We start from the raw sequence: 16,890 nt of genomic DNA on the forward strand, positions 1-16,890 counted from the left end.
AAACATGCTGATCTGAGTTCCTTCTCTTTGATCTAGGCTGTGAGCATAGCTCAAACTGCCATTTGTCCAGTTAACCACCTTCCTGTCTGATCCTGCCATTCACCCCTCTTCATTCCACATGGATTTGGCTGAAGCACCCAGAGTTTTACAGGTATTAGTGATAGAAAGAGTCCTACCTACAGCTGTCTGTCTGTCTGTCTACATCTCTTTCTCTCTCTCTATTAACATCGCCCTTCATAACTGCTGGTGACAGTGTGATCTCTATCCAAGAGGGCAGATGCGATTGAGAAGACAAATTTGTGACTGACATACATTTCAACTCTGCGCACCCCAAAATACAGTCCTTTGTATCAGCCTGCATCTGAGACCATTAGTGACTTATAATAATGATAATAATAATAATGGTGGTATTTGTTAAGCACTTACTATGTGCGAAGCACTCTTCTAAGCACTGGGGGGGATACAAGGTGATTAGGTTGTCCCACGAGGGGCTCACAGTCTTAATCCCCATTTTACAGATGAGGTAACTGAGGCACAGAGAAGTTAAGTGACTTGCCCAGAGTCACACAGCAGACAAGTGGCAGAGACAGGATTAAAACCCATGACCTCTGGCTCCCAAGCCCGTGCTCTTTCCACTGAGCCATGCTGCTTCTCTATGGAGGAATTGTTATGAGTGACAGACACATTTCTCTCCTCTTTCTCCCAACATGCTTTTTTTTCTCATTTGTTCCTTGTTCAGAAGATTCAATCCCACGTCCACAACTTTATCAAAATAATTAAATAATATGTGATTCTGCTACCAAAGTAAATGATTAGAATGTCCCCCCACCCATGTACTTCTTTGTGCTATCAATGGGTCCACCTTAGTCACCCAATCCCCTATCACTACAACAATACCACCCACTTACAATGGACATCAAATGACCGATTGCGATCACTTTGAAAGCATCTATTGTGTGTCATTCTCCACTTTTCTCCTCTGGAAATCGTGGTCTCTTTTGAAATATTTAGAGATGGCCTGAAAATCACTCCTGACCTATCCTGCATGCTCACCTCTTGGAAACAATGATGACACAATCCAAGAGAGGAGCTGTCTGCAAGTGTCTTGGACAAGAGCCCTGCAGGCTCTGTTTCCCAGTCTGCTACTGTCAGTCAATTGTATTTGTTGAGATTACTGTGTGCAGAGTACTGTACTAAGCTCTTGGGAGAGTACAATATAACAATTTAACAGACACATTCCCTCCCGTCAATAAGCTTAGAGTCTAGGGAGGAAGACAGACATTACTGTAAATTTAAAAATTTACAGCTATGTAACTGGAGCCAAGGGGACCTCACCTGTCCCCGGCCAGCTCCCTGCCAACCCTGGCCACTCTCAGCCATGAGCTCCCAGCCCTGACTGCAGAAACGGCACCCTCACTGGCACACTCTATATCCATTTCTCATGCCAAGCACAATCCCATCCGGGCCTGGATCATCTCTGGGCAGGGATGACAGTCACAGTCACTGGTGTCGAGGTCAAGCATGACCCCCGCAACAGGGAGCACTGTCTCAGTCATCGGTGCTGTGTTCAAGCGTCACTTGATCAGGCACCACGATCACAGTCGCCGATGCCAAGGTCAGGCCTCCATGGCGGGTAGCCCGGCCCTTGTCACCGGTATACAGCCCCCTGGATGGGGACTGTGGACCCTGTCATCAGTGCCGAGTTCCAGCACTGTCCACCGAAGGGACCCCTATTTCCCTTTCAAGGGAAGGCATTTCAAGGGGAAACCCCTATTTGCTTTTCCAAGGAGGCTTTCTGGCAGAAATTGTCACATCCTAAGAGAAGGGAGCTGGTGAGGACCATCCTGGAGTGAGATTTTCCAGGAGTAGCATTGTGACCTGGTGGAAAGATCACTATATTAATGTCTGTCTCCCCTGCTAGACTGAAAGCTCACTGTGGACAGGGAATGTGTCTGCTATATTATTATATTGTACTCTCCCAAGTGTTTAGTATAGTGCTCTGTAATACTAATAATAATAATGGCATTTATTAAGCACTTACTATGTGAAAAAGCACTGTTATAAGCACTGGGGAGGTTATAAGGTGATCAGGTTGTCCCAGGTGGGGTTCACAGTCTTAATCCACATTTTACAGATGAGGTAACTGAGGCACAGAGAAGTTAAGTGACTCGCTCAAAGTCACACAGCTGGCAATTGGCAGAGCTGGGTTTTGAACCCATGATCTCTGACTCCAAAGCCCGTGCTCTTTCCACTGAACCATGCTGCTACACTGTAAGGGCTCAATAAAGATGACTGACTGACTGAGTAGCAGCCTGAGTAGCAAGCTGGGAAACTGACTGAATGTCTGACTGACTGAAAGAGCACAGGCCTGGGAGTCACTTGCCTGCTCTGTGGTCTTGGGTATGTTACTTAGCTTCTCTGTGCCTCAGTTTCCTCACCTATAAAATGAGAATTCAGTACTCCTCAAAAATCTCCAGTGGTTGTCTATCAACCTTCGAATCAAGCAAAAACTCCTCACTATTAGCTTCAAAGCTCTCCATCACTTTGCCCCCTCCTACCTCACCTCCCTTCTCTCCTTCAACAGCCTTGCCCGCACACCCTACTCTTCTGCCACTAACCTCCTCACTGTGTCTTGTTCTCACCTGTCCTGCCGTCGACCCTGGCCCACGTACTACCTCTGGCCTGGAATGCCCTCCCTTCTCACATCTGCCAAACTAGCACACTTCTCCCCTTCAGAGCCCTACTTAAAGCTCACTTCCTCCAGGAGGCCTTCCCAGACTCCCTTTTCCTCTGATTCTCCTCCCCTCCCCATCATCCCTACTCCCTCCCTCTGCTCTACCCCCCTCCTCACCCCACAGCACTTGTGTATATATGAACATACTTATTATTCTATACATTTTAGTAATGATGTGCATATAACTATAATTCTGTTTATTTATATTGATGTCTGTCCACTTGTTTTGTTTTGTTGTCTATGCCCCCGCTTCTAGACTGTGAGCCCATTGGGTAGGGATTATCTCTGTTGCCAAATTATACTTTTCAAGTGCTTAGTACAGTGCTCTATACACAGTAAGTGCTAAATAAATGATTGAATGAATGACTGAATGAATGAATACTGCTTCTCCCTTTTATTTAGACTGTGAGCCCTGTGTGGGACCCCGACTGTGTCCCCTCTGATTATGTTGTATCAACCCCAGTGCTTAGTATCATGCTTGGCACATATTATTATTAAGTGCCATCGAATCATTTCTGATTGATATAGTGACTCCATGGATATACTTTCTCCAAAATGTCCTGTCCTCTGCCATAAACCGCAACCTATCGTTTTTATGACCTCTATCCATCTAGCTGCTGGTCTGCCTCTTCCACATTTTCCCTGGACTTTTCCTAGCATTAGCGCCTTCTTCAGAGATTTAGTCCTCCCGATTATGTGTCCAAAATACGCTAATCTAAGTCGAGTCATTTGGCCTTCCGAAGACCACTTTGGTTTAATTTGCTCAAAAATCTATTTGTTTGTGTTTCAGGCAGTCCATGGTATTCGCAAAAGCCTTCTCCGACATCACATTTCAAAGGAATCGATGTTCTTTCTATCCAGTTTTTTACACTTAATACCTCAATTATTATTAAGAGTGTGGCTGCTGCTCTGGGAAAGACTGCTAAGGAAGAGATTAGGAGCAGCATGGTCTCCTGAAGAAAGCATGGGACTGGGAATCAGAAGGACCTGGATTCTAGTCCTGGCTCTGTCACTGATCTGTTGTATGACCTTGGGCAAGTCACTTCACTTCTTTATGCCTCAGTTACTTCATCTGTAAAATAGGGATTAAGACCATGAGCCCCAGGTGGGACAGGAGTTGTGTCCAACCTGATTAGCCTGTTTCTACCTCAGCACATATTACAATGCCTGGCACATAGTAAGTGCTTAAAAATACCATAAAAAAAAGGAAGAGCTGGGGAGAGCATCCAGCATGGGGTACCCAGGATTCTCTGGCAATCTTTCAAACCACTGACTGACTGTGGAATGATGAATGTGGGAGCAAGGAAACATCTGACAAAAATAAAGACAAGAGGCATAGCCCCTTGGCTTAACAAGCAGGCTTCTCTTCTTTCAACATTAAAGAAGCTAAAGCCCAGGCCTAGAATAATCTATGCTCCGGCTAGCCCAGATCAGACTCAACGGTGAATCAAATCACTAGCTGCCCAAGAAGGTCCGATCTGGGCATTGGGTAGCCATCTCTTTTGGGGTTGCAGTGGCCTTAGGACCCATTTGACGAAGACATTCAACCGATCAGTGATATTTATTGAACACTTACTGTGTGCAGAGCTCTTTACTAAATGCTTGAGAGAGTACAATACTACAGAGTTGATAGACACGTTCCTGCTACAAAGAGCCATGATCCCTGCAATGAGGAGCTTGTCATCTACAGGGTGAAACAGACATTAAAATAAATTACGAATCAGGGAAATAGAATATAAGGATATGAACATAAGTGTTGTGAGTCTGCGGTGAGGGTCAAAGTGCTTTGTTGATGCAGAAGGGAGGGCAGATAGAGGAAATGAGGGCTTAGTCAGGGAATTCCTGATTAATCGCTCATGTCCCCATTCCTTTTCTCCTCCTAGAGTGGCTTTAGCACTTTCACATCATCTAAGCACTTGGATCCTCCTCACACACCCTTTCCCCTGATAGTACTTAAGTAACATATCATTAAACTCTGTTGTTTCTTCCTAACTGTAATTTGTTTCAGCGTCTGTCCTCCCTCTAGATTGTAAACTCCTTAAAGGCAGGGATTGTGCCTACTAACTCTACTGGAAGCTTCAATCAATCAATCAATCGATCAGTCATAAAGTGCAGAGCACTGTACTGTTTGGGAGAGTACAAATCAACAGAATTACCAGACACATTCCCTGCTCATAATGAGCTTACAATCTAGAGGGGGAGACAAACATTAATATGAATAAGTAATTTATAATATATATTTTAAAGATAGGTACATTAAATTGCAGCCTCCTGCAGGGGAGGAATGGCATGCTTACAAGTGCTTAGAACAATACTCTAGATATAGTGAGCACTCAGTGAATGCCACTGATCGCCTAACCCATTGGTAAGAGACATCCCGATCAATGTGGGATTACAAAGTCTGGAGTGGGCATATTGATCCTGGAACAGGAACACATTGGGGATGATGATGATGGCATTTATTAAGCACTTACTATGTGCCAAGCACTGTTCCTTGACCTCAGTGGGACAGAGTCAGACCTGGGCTCTGCAGTCTGAAGCCCCACTCCACAGGCTTGCCTTTCCTCCTTTGCCTCTGTCCTGGGAAAGCAGCTTCCAAGCAGGGTACTTAAAACACTGTCACTGGGTCAGTGATTTTCACCCCCCTCCACAGACAGGGAAATTGAGGTCCAGGGAGATTAGGGGCACTTGCTTAGAGGCCACTGAATCTATCTTTGGCTGAGCTAGATGAATAATCCAATCCCCAGCCCCTGACCTAACCAAGACTTCTCAGATTGTGAAGTCGTGAAGACTAGTGGAAGAGTGAGGCTCTGGGTCTAATCTCAGCTCTGCCATTCACCTGTGTGACTTGAACTTCACTTTGCCTCAGTTTCCTTATCTGTAAAATGGGGATGAAGTTTGTTCCCGTTCCTTAAATTTAGAGCCCCATATGGGACAGGGAGTGTCTGACTTAATTACCTACCTTGTATCTACCTCAGTGCTTAGTACAGTGTTGGAAACATAGTAAGAGCTTAACAAGTACCATTATTATTATTATTATTATTATTATTAATAATGATGATGATGATGATGGCATTTGTTAAGCACTTACTATGTGCCAAGCACTGTTCTAAGTGCTCATTAAGGGAGCCTGCAGCCAGCAAAGAAATCCCCAAAACACCTGGTTCGTGGCTCTCAACGTCAGCCTATGAGAGGTGGAAAGAACTGGGGAGGGATGGTGTAGTGAATAGAGCCGGGGCCTGGGAGTCCAAAGGTTATGGGTTCTAATTCTGACTTTGCCACTTTCCCACTGTGTGACCTTGGGCAAGTCACTTCGCTTCTTTGAGCCTCGGTTCCCTCATCTGTAAAATGGGGATTAAGCGTGTGAGTCCCCTGTGGGACAAGGATTGTGTCCAACCCAATTTGCTTGTATCCACCCCAGTGCTTACTACAGTGCCCGGCACATAGTAAGCACTTAACAAATGTCACAATTATAATTATCATTATTAGTTCCAGCTCTGTCACTGGCCTGCTGGCAGTCATTTGGGCAAGTAGATTAACCTCTCTGGGCCTCAATCAATCAATCAAACCGTGGCATTTATTGAGCTCTTATTGTGTGCAAAGCACAATACTGAGTACTTGGGAGACTAATACCACAGAGTGGGCAAATATATTCTCTGCCCAGACAGACTGAAGGCCTCAGTATCCTTTATCTGGCATGTTCTCCAAACCTTGTAAACTGTGAAACATGTGGGTGACAAGAACTGAGTCTGATCTTAGAGAAGCAGCATGGCTTAGTGGATAAAGCACAGGCCTGGGCGTCAGAAGGACCTGGGTTCTAATCCCATCTCTACCACATATCTGCTGAGAAATCTTGGGCAAATCACTTACTTTCTCTGTGTCTCAGTTTCCTCATCTGTAAAGTGGGGATCGAGACTGTGAGTCCCACGTGGGACAGGGACTGTGTCCAACTTGTTTGCTTGTATCCATCCCAGGGCTTAGTATAAGTGCCTGGTGCATAATAAGCACTTAACAAATACCATTATTATTATTATCTTGCATTTAGGACTGTACTTGGCTTTTATTATCTAATATATACAGTGATTATTACTGTTATTATTATTGGTATCAGCTAGTTTTGAGCATGATGCCCTCTGCACCAAAGGTAAACCCATACCAAGTAATGTCCCCCTCTCTCCTGGCTCCATGGGTCTTTATGGCTGTGGGGATGAAGGGGTTTCTCCCACTTACTCACTCACCTCCCCAAAGCCCCCAATCCAGTTCCACCAGCTGCAGGCCCACTGTTCACAGCCCCTCGCTTGACACTCCCTTCCCAAATACACAGAGCTCCCTCCTTGGGGCTGAGTCTAGAAGGCGTACCCCGCGTTAGAGCCCGGCCTAACACAGGGACCAGGGGACAGAAGCGGAAGCTGGAATGGAGGGTGGCAGTGAGGGGAGGAGCAAGAGATCTTGGTGAAAGGGGAGGGCAGGACGAACCCTTGACCCAGAGTGGCAGGTGGCGTCCCTCGCTGAGTGTCCTGCTGCTGTGAGATCCGGAAGGATGGGGGCAGGGAGAATGTGCTGACCATCCAGCCAGCTGCTGCTGGTCACTGCCAGAGAAAGGATGGGACTGTGAGCTACGGGACTCCCCGAGAGGCCCCATTCAGCATTGAAAAATTGGAAGAGAGGGAATGAAGCATTAAATAAGCTGCACAAGGCCTTCTAAGTACATATGGGGGAGGGGGGCTGCTTACTCAGGTGGCCCCATCTCCATCCATGGCCCCCCACACCCTCTTAGAGCCACTAAGTGACCAGGCAGCAGGTTCACATCCGTAATCCATCTGGCCGGCTAAGGTCGTGAGCACCACTGCCGTTTGGTATATTTCATTAGCCCCACACCCTGGCTCCCTTTACGAGCTCTCCCAAATCTCCCGGCTATTTGTTTACTGCCCTGTCCAGGTTATTCATCATAGGCAGTGTCACAAAGCACATGGCCACATCTCATATGTCTGCTTCAAGGGCAAGACCAACGTGACCTCTGACTTCTCTTTCAGAAAGGGCCGAGTGCCCCCCATTGGACTCCCAGGCCCTCAGAGAACGAATCTGTTCCCAACAGGACCTGGCGTCTGGCAGAACTGTTTGTGAAAGTCATTTGGCTAACTGTAGGTGACAAGTCCTGGGATCTGATGATCTCCAAACAAGTTCTGTCTTCTCATGAGTCAAAGAAAAATCCTCCTTTTTGTGCTTTCCAGGCCAGGTAGAGGAAATGATGATATAATCAATCAATCGTATTTATTGAGCGCTTACTATGTGCAGAGCACTGTACTAAGCGCTTGGGAAGTACAAATTGGCATCACATAGAGACAGTCCCTACCCGATAGTGGGCTCACAGTCCAAAAGGGGGAGACAGAGAACAGAACCAAACATACCAACAAAATAAAATAAGTAGGATAGAAATGTACAAGTAAAATAAATAAATAAATAAATAAATAAACAGAGTAATAAATATGTACAACCATATATACATATATACAGGTGCTGTGGGGAGGGGAAGGCGGTAAGGCGGGGGGATGGAGAGGGGGACGAGGGGGAGAGGAAAGAAGGGGCTCAATCTGGGAAGGCCTCCTGGAGGAGGTGAGCTCTCAGTAGGGCCTTGAAGGGAGGAAGAGAGCTAGCTTGGCGGATGGGCAGAGGGAGGGCATTCCAGGCCCGGGGGATGACGTGGGCCGGGGGTCGATGGCGGGACAGGCGAGAGCGAGGTACAGTGAGGAGATTAGTGGTGGAGGAGCGAAGGGTGCGGGCTGGGCAGTAGAAGGAGAGAAGGGAGGTGAGGTAGGAGGGGGCGAGGTGATGGAGAGCCTTGAAGCCCAGGGTGAGGAGTTTCTGCCTGATGCGCAGATTGATCGGTAGCCATTGGAGGTTTTTGAGGAGGGGAGTGATATGTCCAGTGCGTTTCTGGACAAAGATAATCCGGGCAGCAGCATGAAGTATGGATTGAAGTGGAGAGAGACACGAGGATGGGAGATCAGAGAGAAGGCTAGTGCAGTAGTCCAGACGGGATAGGATGAGAGCTTGAATTAGCAGGGTAGCGGTTTGGATGGAGAGGAAAGAGAGGAAAGAATATCCCATGATATAAATGGGAATTGGCCAGTTTCTCTTTATGTGTGATGGGGACAGGGCGGGGAGGACGGAGGAGATGAATTGTAAAGAAGTGTTGAAAAAAATTGTCTTTGCCTGGGAATAAATTAGATTTCAGAAATAATGAGCTTTGGTCTTTCACTTATCTCTCTTCCCAATGTGGGTTCCGCCCTCCAGAAGTCTAAAACCATTTATATTCTATTGGCAGCCTTCCGCTCCCTATCAGCATGGGTCGGCGCTGGGGCTGGGCGGACAAGCCAAGTGCCTGCTGAAACCAGGTGTGGGCCGGCAGGGTCCCTCGTTGGCTTAGAGCGGGTCCGGGAGAACCACCCAAATGCAAGCCAGAGAGGTTCAAATCAGAGCAAAGAAACTGTCCTTGGCAATGGTCGATGGTCCCATTTAGGACTCTGGACATTCCCGCTACACTAAAAATGGGAGGCTTTTTCAACAACAGGGACCCCTCTGCAGCCCATTGTCTAGAGAAGAGCCAGAATGGGGATGTGGACAGGGACTCCGGAACAGAGGTAATTATATTATCTGGCAAGATACTGGTTTCATCATAAGAAAGCAACCAACTAGAAGACAACATCCTCTGACCTGGCTGATAAAAGGTCAGAAAGCAATTTTGAATAATAAATGAGACCTGTTGACCCCATGACCCAAATCTGGCAGGGTGAGTGTCCCCCCTTTCAGCAGATGCTGATGGCAGATATACACACCCGGACAGCTCAAATAATGAGCTTCCCAGACACAGGTTTGAGGTACACTGACATTTAAGGGCTACAGCGTATATAAAACAAAGTTTGAAATAATCTAACTGTATCACACAGGGTGATATTTATGGAGAAGTATTTGTGACAGCTTGGGAAAAGGCTGATGAACTGATTCCTGCTGTTTCTCTTTAGCCAGTAAATGGGGGGCTCCTACCCGTATTTCTCACTGAAACTTCTTTTCTCTGCCAACCTCGAATCGGCTACAGGATTTTTGCTGAGCTGAACTGCACACAGTCTTGTGTGACTGTTTTCTAAGTCGTCTCTTCAGCAAAGATCCTTTGGATTTGCTTTGATCATCTGGACCACTGAGCTTTATATTTTAATGATAATTAAGGCAACCTAAATGGATTTCCATTTTTCAGAGATTCAGATGGGTGAAGCACAATCAGGTACAGGCTCTCTCTAAGAGACAGTGGTTGAGTGAAATACAGTCTCACAAAGGTGAGTGATCTAAGCCTTTTATTCTTTGGACTATGGCTTTGCAGGCTCCCATTCAGGCTAAGTCTTCCTTCCAAATGGAGTTTCAGCATTTAAGAAGGTCAGGATTTGAAGGGAGGGGCACTTGGGCCTTCAGAAACACTTCCCTGAAATAAAAATAGAATCTGGAAAACGACCCCCTGAACAGTCTCAATCGATTCATATCCTGAATCTGTGTCGACATGAAACATAGCAGTTACAGCGCCAGAACAGGCAATGTTTACATTCCTTTAATAAATACTCCGGAATATGCCCCTATTTGACATCTTTGATTAAGGACGTGTACGGCGCATTTAATTTCTGTTTACTCAGTGTTCTTTTAAATGAAAACTGTCAGGGCCCCAGCCAAATTCTTGCTCAAGTAATTACTTTTGCCTTGCTAAACTCCCCCAAAGCTTTCAATCGGATATATATTTTACTTTCTCTTCTCCCAAACAGAAGAAGCTGGGTTGCAGGATCTAAGCCACTGAGGTTGGTTCTAGTATTGCAGTGATCCGGGACCCTTGAAGATGTCTCTATTTGTATCTTCGCAAGTTTGGGGTCTGTGAATATGTTGCTCTATTAATAGTGAGGGAAGCCACCCTCTCTCTCATTAAGCCTGGTGTGGGACTTTCATTCATTCATAAATTAATTCATTCAATCGCATTTATTGAGCACTTACTGTGTGCAGAGCACTGCACTAAGCACTTGGGAAGTACAAGTTGGCAACATATAGAGATGGTCCCTACCCAACAGCGGGCTCACACAGCGGGCTCACAGTCTAGAGGGGGGAGACAGACAACAAAAAAAACCATATTAACAAAATAAAATAAATAGAATAGTAAATATGTACAAGTAAAATAGGGTAATAAATATGTACAAACATATATACAGGTGCTGCGGGGAGGGGAAGGAGGTAGGGCGGTGGGGATGGGGAGGAGGAGGAGGGGGAGATGAAGGGGGGGCTTAGTCTGGGAAGGCCTCCTGGAAGAGGTGAGCTCTCAGTAGGGCTTTGAAGGGAGGAAGAGAGCCAGCTTGGCGGATGTGCGGAGGGAGGGCATTCCAGGCCAGGGGGAGGACGTGGACCAGGGGTTGATGGCGGGACAGGCAAGAACGAGGCACAGTGAGGAGGTTAGTGGCAGAGGAGTGGAGGGTGCAGGCTGGGCTGTAGGAGGAAAGAAGGGAGGTGAGATAGGAGGGGGCGAGGTGATGGAGAGCCTTGACGCCGAGAGTGAGGAGTCTCTGCCTGATGCGTAGGTTGATTGGTAGCCACTGGACATTTTTGAGGAGGGGAGTAACATGCCCAGAGTGTTTCTGCACAAAGATGATCTGGGCAGTAGCGTGAAGTATAGATAGAAGTGGGGAGAGACAGGACAATGGGAGATCAGAGAGGAGGCCGATGCAGTAATCCAGTCGGGATAGGATGAGAGATTGCACCAGCAGGGTAGCGGTTTGGATGGAGAGGAAAGGGTGGATCTTGGCGATGTTGTGGAGGTGAGACTGGCAGGTTCTGGTGACAGATTGGATGTGAGGGGTGAACGAGAGAGCGGAGTCAAGGATGACACCAAGGTTGTGGGCTTGTGAGACAGGAAGGATGGTAGTGCCGTCAACAGTGATGGGAAAGTCAGGGAAAGGGCAGGGGGAGGGGCCAGGACAACAAATTAGGATAATGTCAAAATAAGGACACCAGTAAATTACAAATATCCTGATGATCCAACTGCATCGGAAAATCCAGACCAATCTTTCTATCTTCTCTCCCATTCCCCAACTAATTCGACCATTTGTCCCCTTTTACACATGGCGGTCTGCTTTTCACTGGGTCTGTCACCTGGCTGGTATGGATTCCTGCCAAATGTTTTCGGTTTACCCACCGAGGCTCCCTCTGCCATGTTCAGAATTTTAGAAGTTGTGCCTATTTTCTGAGGGTACTGGGAGGGTCCTGGGAGGGGAATGCAGCAACTCTGGAGCAAATAGGGGCAGGGGGGAAGGGGGACGGGGGCCCCCGCCAAAAGAAGCCTCTAAGCTCGGACAGACTTGGAACGATGATAGCAAAATGCCCATATGGAAAATGCCCACATGACATCAGTTACGGCATTATTTGGTGTGCCCAGAGTGAAGCTCACCAACACCATGTGCAGATCAGGGTCCGGTATCTACGATGCCTGTCGGGGCCCACGTAAGCCCCATGCACCTAACCCTCTGCTGCTCCCCCATTCTCTCCAGTTCATTCATTCATTTATTCAATCATATTTATTGAGCATTTACTGAGTGCAGAGGACTGTCCTAAGCACTTGGGAGAGTACAATATAACAATGTACAAGACATATTCCCTGCCTACAATGAGCTCACAGTCTGGATGGTGAGACAGACAATATAAATAAATAAATTACAGTTTGTACTGGGAGGGGGAAATAAATAAAGGGAGCAAGTCAGGGCGACACAGGAGTGAGTGGGAGAAGAGGAAAGGAGGGCCTAGTCAGGGAAGGCCTTTTGGAGGAGATGTGCCTTCTTTGAAGGCTTTGAAGGTGGGGAGAGTGTCAGATTTGAGGAGGGAGGGTGTTCCAGAACAGAGGAAGGACATGGGAGAGGGGTCGGTGGTGAGACAGATGAGATCGAGGCACAGTGAGAAGGTTAGCATTAGAAGAGAGAAGTGCTTCAGCTGGGTTGTAATAGGAGAGTAGGAGGAGGAGGCAAAATGATTGAGTGCTTTGAAGCCAATGGTCTGGAGTTTTTGCTTGATGCGGAGTATTTCCCAGTGTCTCCCACCCTTCCATGCTACGTTTTAATGGATGGGCATCAGACTAGAAGAGTCACTGCACAAAAATAATTTCTTCAGGGAAAATTACATTTTAAAATGTATTCAGTATTATCAAATGTGTAACCATTGACTGTGAAAGAAAGGTAAACAACAGGAAGGGAGAGTGGAATTGTCAATCATTATAATACTCATTGTTGTAAATCCCTGAATTTACAAAGCACTTTTTTTGTTTGCCTTTAGTCTTTGCACATCACTTAGGCTCACTTTCTCCCGCCACATCCCTGTGGGCTAGGGGAAGGCAGGGATTACCATTTTCATTCCGTAGAGAAGGAAATGGAGGTGCAGAAAGGTTGAGTGACTTATCCACAATCTCCCACACAGCCAATGACAGAGGTGGAACTTATACCCAGGTCTCCTGAGTACCAGACCCAAGTTCTTTTTATTAGGTCAAGCTTTCTCTACCTGTAATTTAAAACTGCCTCTCTGTTAGACTGTATGCTCCATGGAAAGAGCACGGGCTTGGGAGTCAGAGGTCATGGGTTCTAATCCTGAATCCGCCATTTTTCAGCTATGTGACTTTGGGAAAGTCACTTCACTTCTCTGTGCCTCAGTTACCTCATCTGTAAAATGGGGATTGACTGTGAGCCCCACGTGGGACAGCCTGATCATCTTGTATCCCCCCTTAGTGCTAGAACAGTACTTCACACATAGTAAGCGCATAACAAATACCATTATTATTATTATTATTATTATTATTATTACTCTATTGTACTCTCTCAAGGACTTAGTACAGTGATCTGCATACAGTAAGTTCTCAATAAATCTAGTGGATTTATTTATATATATATATATACATATGTATGAATACTTATTGAGAACTTTTAATGATATATGTATATATATATATATATATAAATATATATATATATAAATGGTATTTGCTAAGTGCTTTCTATGTGCCAGACACGGTTCTAAGCACTGGGGTAGGTATGCATTCATTCATCCATTCATTCAATTGTATTTATTGAACACCTATTGTGAGCAGAGCACTGTACTAAGTGCTTGGGAAGTACAAGTCGGCAACAATTAGAGACAATCCCTGTCCAAAACAAGCTCACAGTCTAGAAGGGGGTATAATGAAGATACAAGCTAATCGGGTTAGACAAAGTCCCTGTCCCACATGGGGCTCATGGTATTAATCTCCACTTTACAGATGAGGTAACTGAGGCCAGGGAAATGAAGCAACTTGCCATAAGTCACACAGCAGACAAGTAACAGAGCCGGGATTAGAGCCCAGGTACCTCTCACTCCCAAGCCCTTGCTCTATCCACTAGGCTGCACTTTAACCCATCATGTTATAAGCACTGAACTGAAAAGAAGGTGGGATGATAAGTCAAGAGGCACTCATTACATAGCATACATTTGGGCTATAGCCCCCAGCAGAGACCACTGACCAAGAGGTGAGCAGGTTGTGTTTCTGCAAGCGTATATATATAACAGATAATATTCATGACTGGGAGTTTTCAGAGCTGTGCTATTACTCAGAGGGGAAGGAGCAAAATTATTAGGGGAAAGAAATGACCAAACAAAGTCTAAGCAACCTCTATGCCTTGTGTAGAATGGATCCTACTCTGTTCAGTCACTGATCTAAGGCATTTTCTTCAATGTGGCTGGACCCCTTGGGGAAACAGACTGTGCCTTCTTTGCAATTGCAGACTTCAGTTATCAAGACTTATTATAATGATAATAATAATAATAATAATAATGATGATGGTATTTGTTAAGTGCCATTCACAGTCCCTGTCCTACGTGAAGCCCTCAGTCTAAAGGGGAGGAAGGATAGGTATTGAATCCACAGTTTATAAATGAGGAATCTGAGGCACAGAGAATTAAGTGATTTGTCCGAGCATAGCAGGATTAGAACTCAGGTCTTCTGAATCCCAGGCCAATACTCTTTCCACTAGGCTATACTGTTAATAAGGGCTATAGAATAAAGAACAAATGAGGAAATCCTTCTCCACGAGACTCCTGACAAGGAGAGAGGGTCATAAACTTTCCTTGACTGAATTCACTCATGGTACCCACATCTGAAGTACCCACTGGCCTGACTGACCTAGATATTTTGGCTTCAAATGATGATGATGATGATGGCATTTGTTAAGCACTTACTACGTGCCAAGCACTGTTCTAAGTGCTGGGGTTGTCCCAAGTGGGGCTCGTCTCAATCCCCATTTTACAGACGGGGTAACTGAGGCACAGAGAAGTTAAGTGACTTGCCCAAGGTCACACGGCAGACCCGGGATTAGAATCCACGTTTCAATCCCCATTTTACAGATGGGGTAACCGAGGAACAGAGAAGTGAAGTGACTTGCCCACATAGCAGACAAGTGACAGAGCCAGGATTAGAACCCACAACCTCTGACCCCCGATCCTGTGTTCTTGCCAGTAGGCCATGTTGCTTCTAATTTATTCAGATCCTTCTTGTCACAATGATGCTTTGACTCCAATTATCACCAGAACCATTATGATTAATGGAGAAGTAGCATGGGTAGAGTCAGAATAGGTGAGCTACCCCACCCCCACCCCCAACCCCCGGCCCAGAGGAAACTTCCCCATCTTCTCTCTGGAGTATTTGGCTGCTCAGCTGGGAAAATGGGCCACGTTGACTACCTGATTTTTAAACTCTGCACTCTCACTAGACCCTCTCAGGGTCACACCTGGAGAGTTCTCAGTACTCTACCAGTCTCAACTACAGGAAGAAGAGTCAGGCAGAGGCATATCCATTTCATTTCTAGCTTGAGCAGTGGCTAGCGAGTGGAAGGCAATCTGCTACAAGTCAAAACTCACCAGTGCTGGGCAGCAGCGGCATGGGAGAAAATCACGGCCAAAGACTCAAGTTTACTGCATGGAAGGAGGCAATGGTAAACCACTCCTGTATTTTTACCAAGAAAAGTCTATGGATACACTACCAGAACGATTGCAGATGGAGGTGGGATGTACTGGGAGAGATGTGACCATGGGGTCGCTATGGGTCGAAGACAACTCGATGGCATAAGACAAGACAAGACTATCATTGGATAGTTTAAAGAGAGAAAGTGAATCATGCTGGGCCAAAAATCTGCACAATCAAAACGAGTAGCTATGTGAAATCTTGGGGGTTATTTTATAGTTTTCCTTGAACATAGTGGTCCACCTAAGGGGTTTCACCTTGGGAAGAAGAAGAGGATGCAGCTTCTGACATGGGTTTTCCCAGGGTTCCTTTATCACCTGGACTAGAACTCAATGCAGGCACCAAAATGGTAATAATGATAATAATGGTAATAAGCCCTGTACTAAACACTGGGGTAGATACAAGCTAATCAAGTCAGACATTAGTCCCTAAACCATCTAGGTCCCATAGTCTAAGTAGGTGGGAGAATAGCATAGGGCTATCTCACAAAATGATAACCATGATTTGGAAAAGAGAACTTAATCAACTCCCCCACCTTGGTGTGTTTTGGGAGGCAAACACGAGTGACGTGGTATTCATGAAGTGGTACTGGGACTCTGCAAGCCTGGGGCATTCCACTCAGGGAGAGTGTTAATTCTGAGGAAATAAAAACTGTGGTATTTGTTAAGCACTTTCTATATGCCAGGCACCATACTAAGCACTGGGGGAGATAAAAGATAATCAGGTTGGACATAGTCCCTATCCCATATGAGACTCACAGTCTTAATCCCCATTTTACAAATGAGATAACTGAGGCACAGATATGTTAAATGATTTGCCCAAGGTCACACAGAAAGCAAGCATCGGAACAGGGATTAGTCCTCGACTCCCAGACTCATGCCCTTTCCACAAGGCCATGCTGCTTCTTCATGGCTATTCTTCACACTCTGGGGCTGGGGGCTTTTTCCCTGAGAAATCCATCCTTGCGGGTCAGGGCTCAGGCATAGAGAAGTTAACGGAGGTACACAAGTGCCCACTTGATAGTTATTCTGGGTATTATGGAAGAACACTAACTATTGCAGCACCCTGAAAGGTAGATTGATCCTGAACCTAAGATCAGCCC

At 46.0% G+C, this 16,890-nt stretch overlaps 1 protein-coding gene and 1 non-coding gene across 2 annotated transcripts in view; one reads left to right on the forward strand and one right to left on the reverse strand.

Moving 5' to 3' along the window:
* Positions 1-16,890, reverse strand: part of WDR72 (WD repeat domain 72) — a 203,930-nt gene that overhangs the window by 27,746 nt on the left and 159,294 nt on the right. The window lies entirely within an intron of this gene.
* Positions 15,538-15,675, forward strand: LOC119931875. The gene has a single exon (XR_005452180.1). It is a non-coding gene; the product is annotated as a small nucleolar RNA SNORA7 (small nucleolar RNA).

The sequence above is a fragment of the Tachyglossus aculeatus genome, chromosome 8 (assembly GCF_015852505.1).
Source record: "Tachyglossus aculeatus isolate mTacAcu1 chromosome 8, mTacAcu1.pri, whole genome shotgun sequence".
NCBI classification, from domain to species: domain Eukaryota; kingdom Metazoa; phylum Chordata; class Mammalia; order Monotremata; family Tachyglossidae; genus Tachyglossus; species Tachyglossus aculeatus.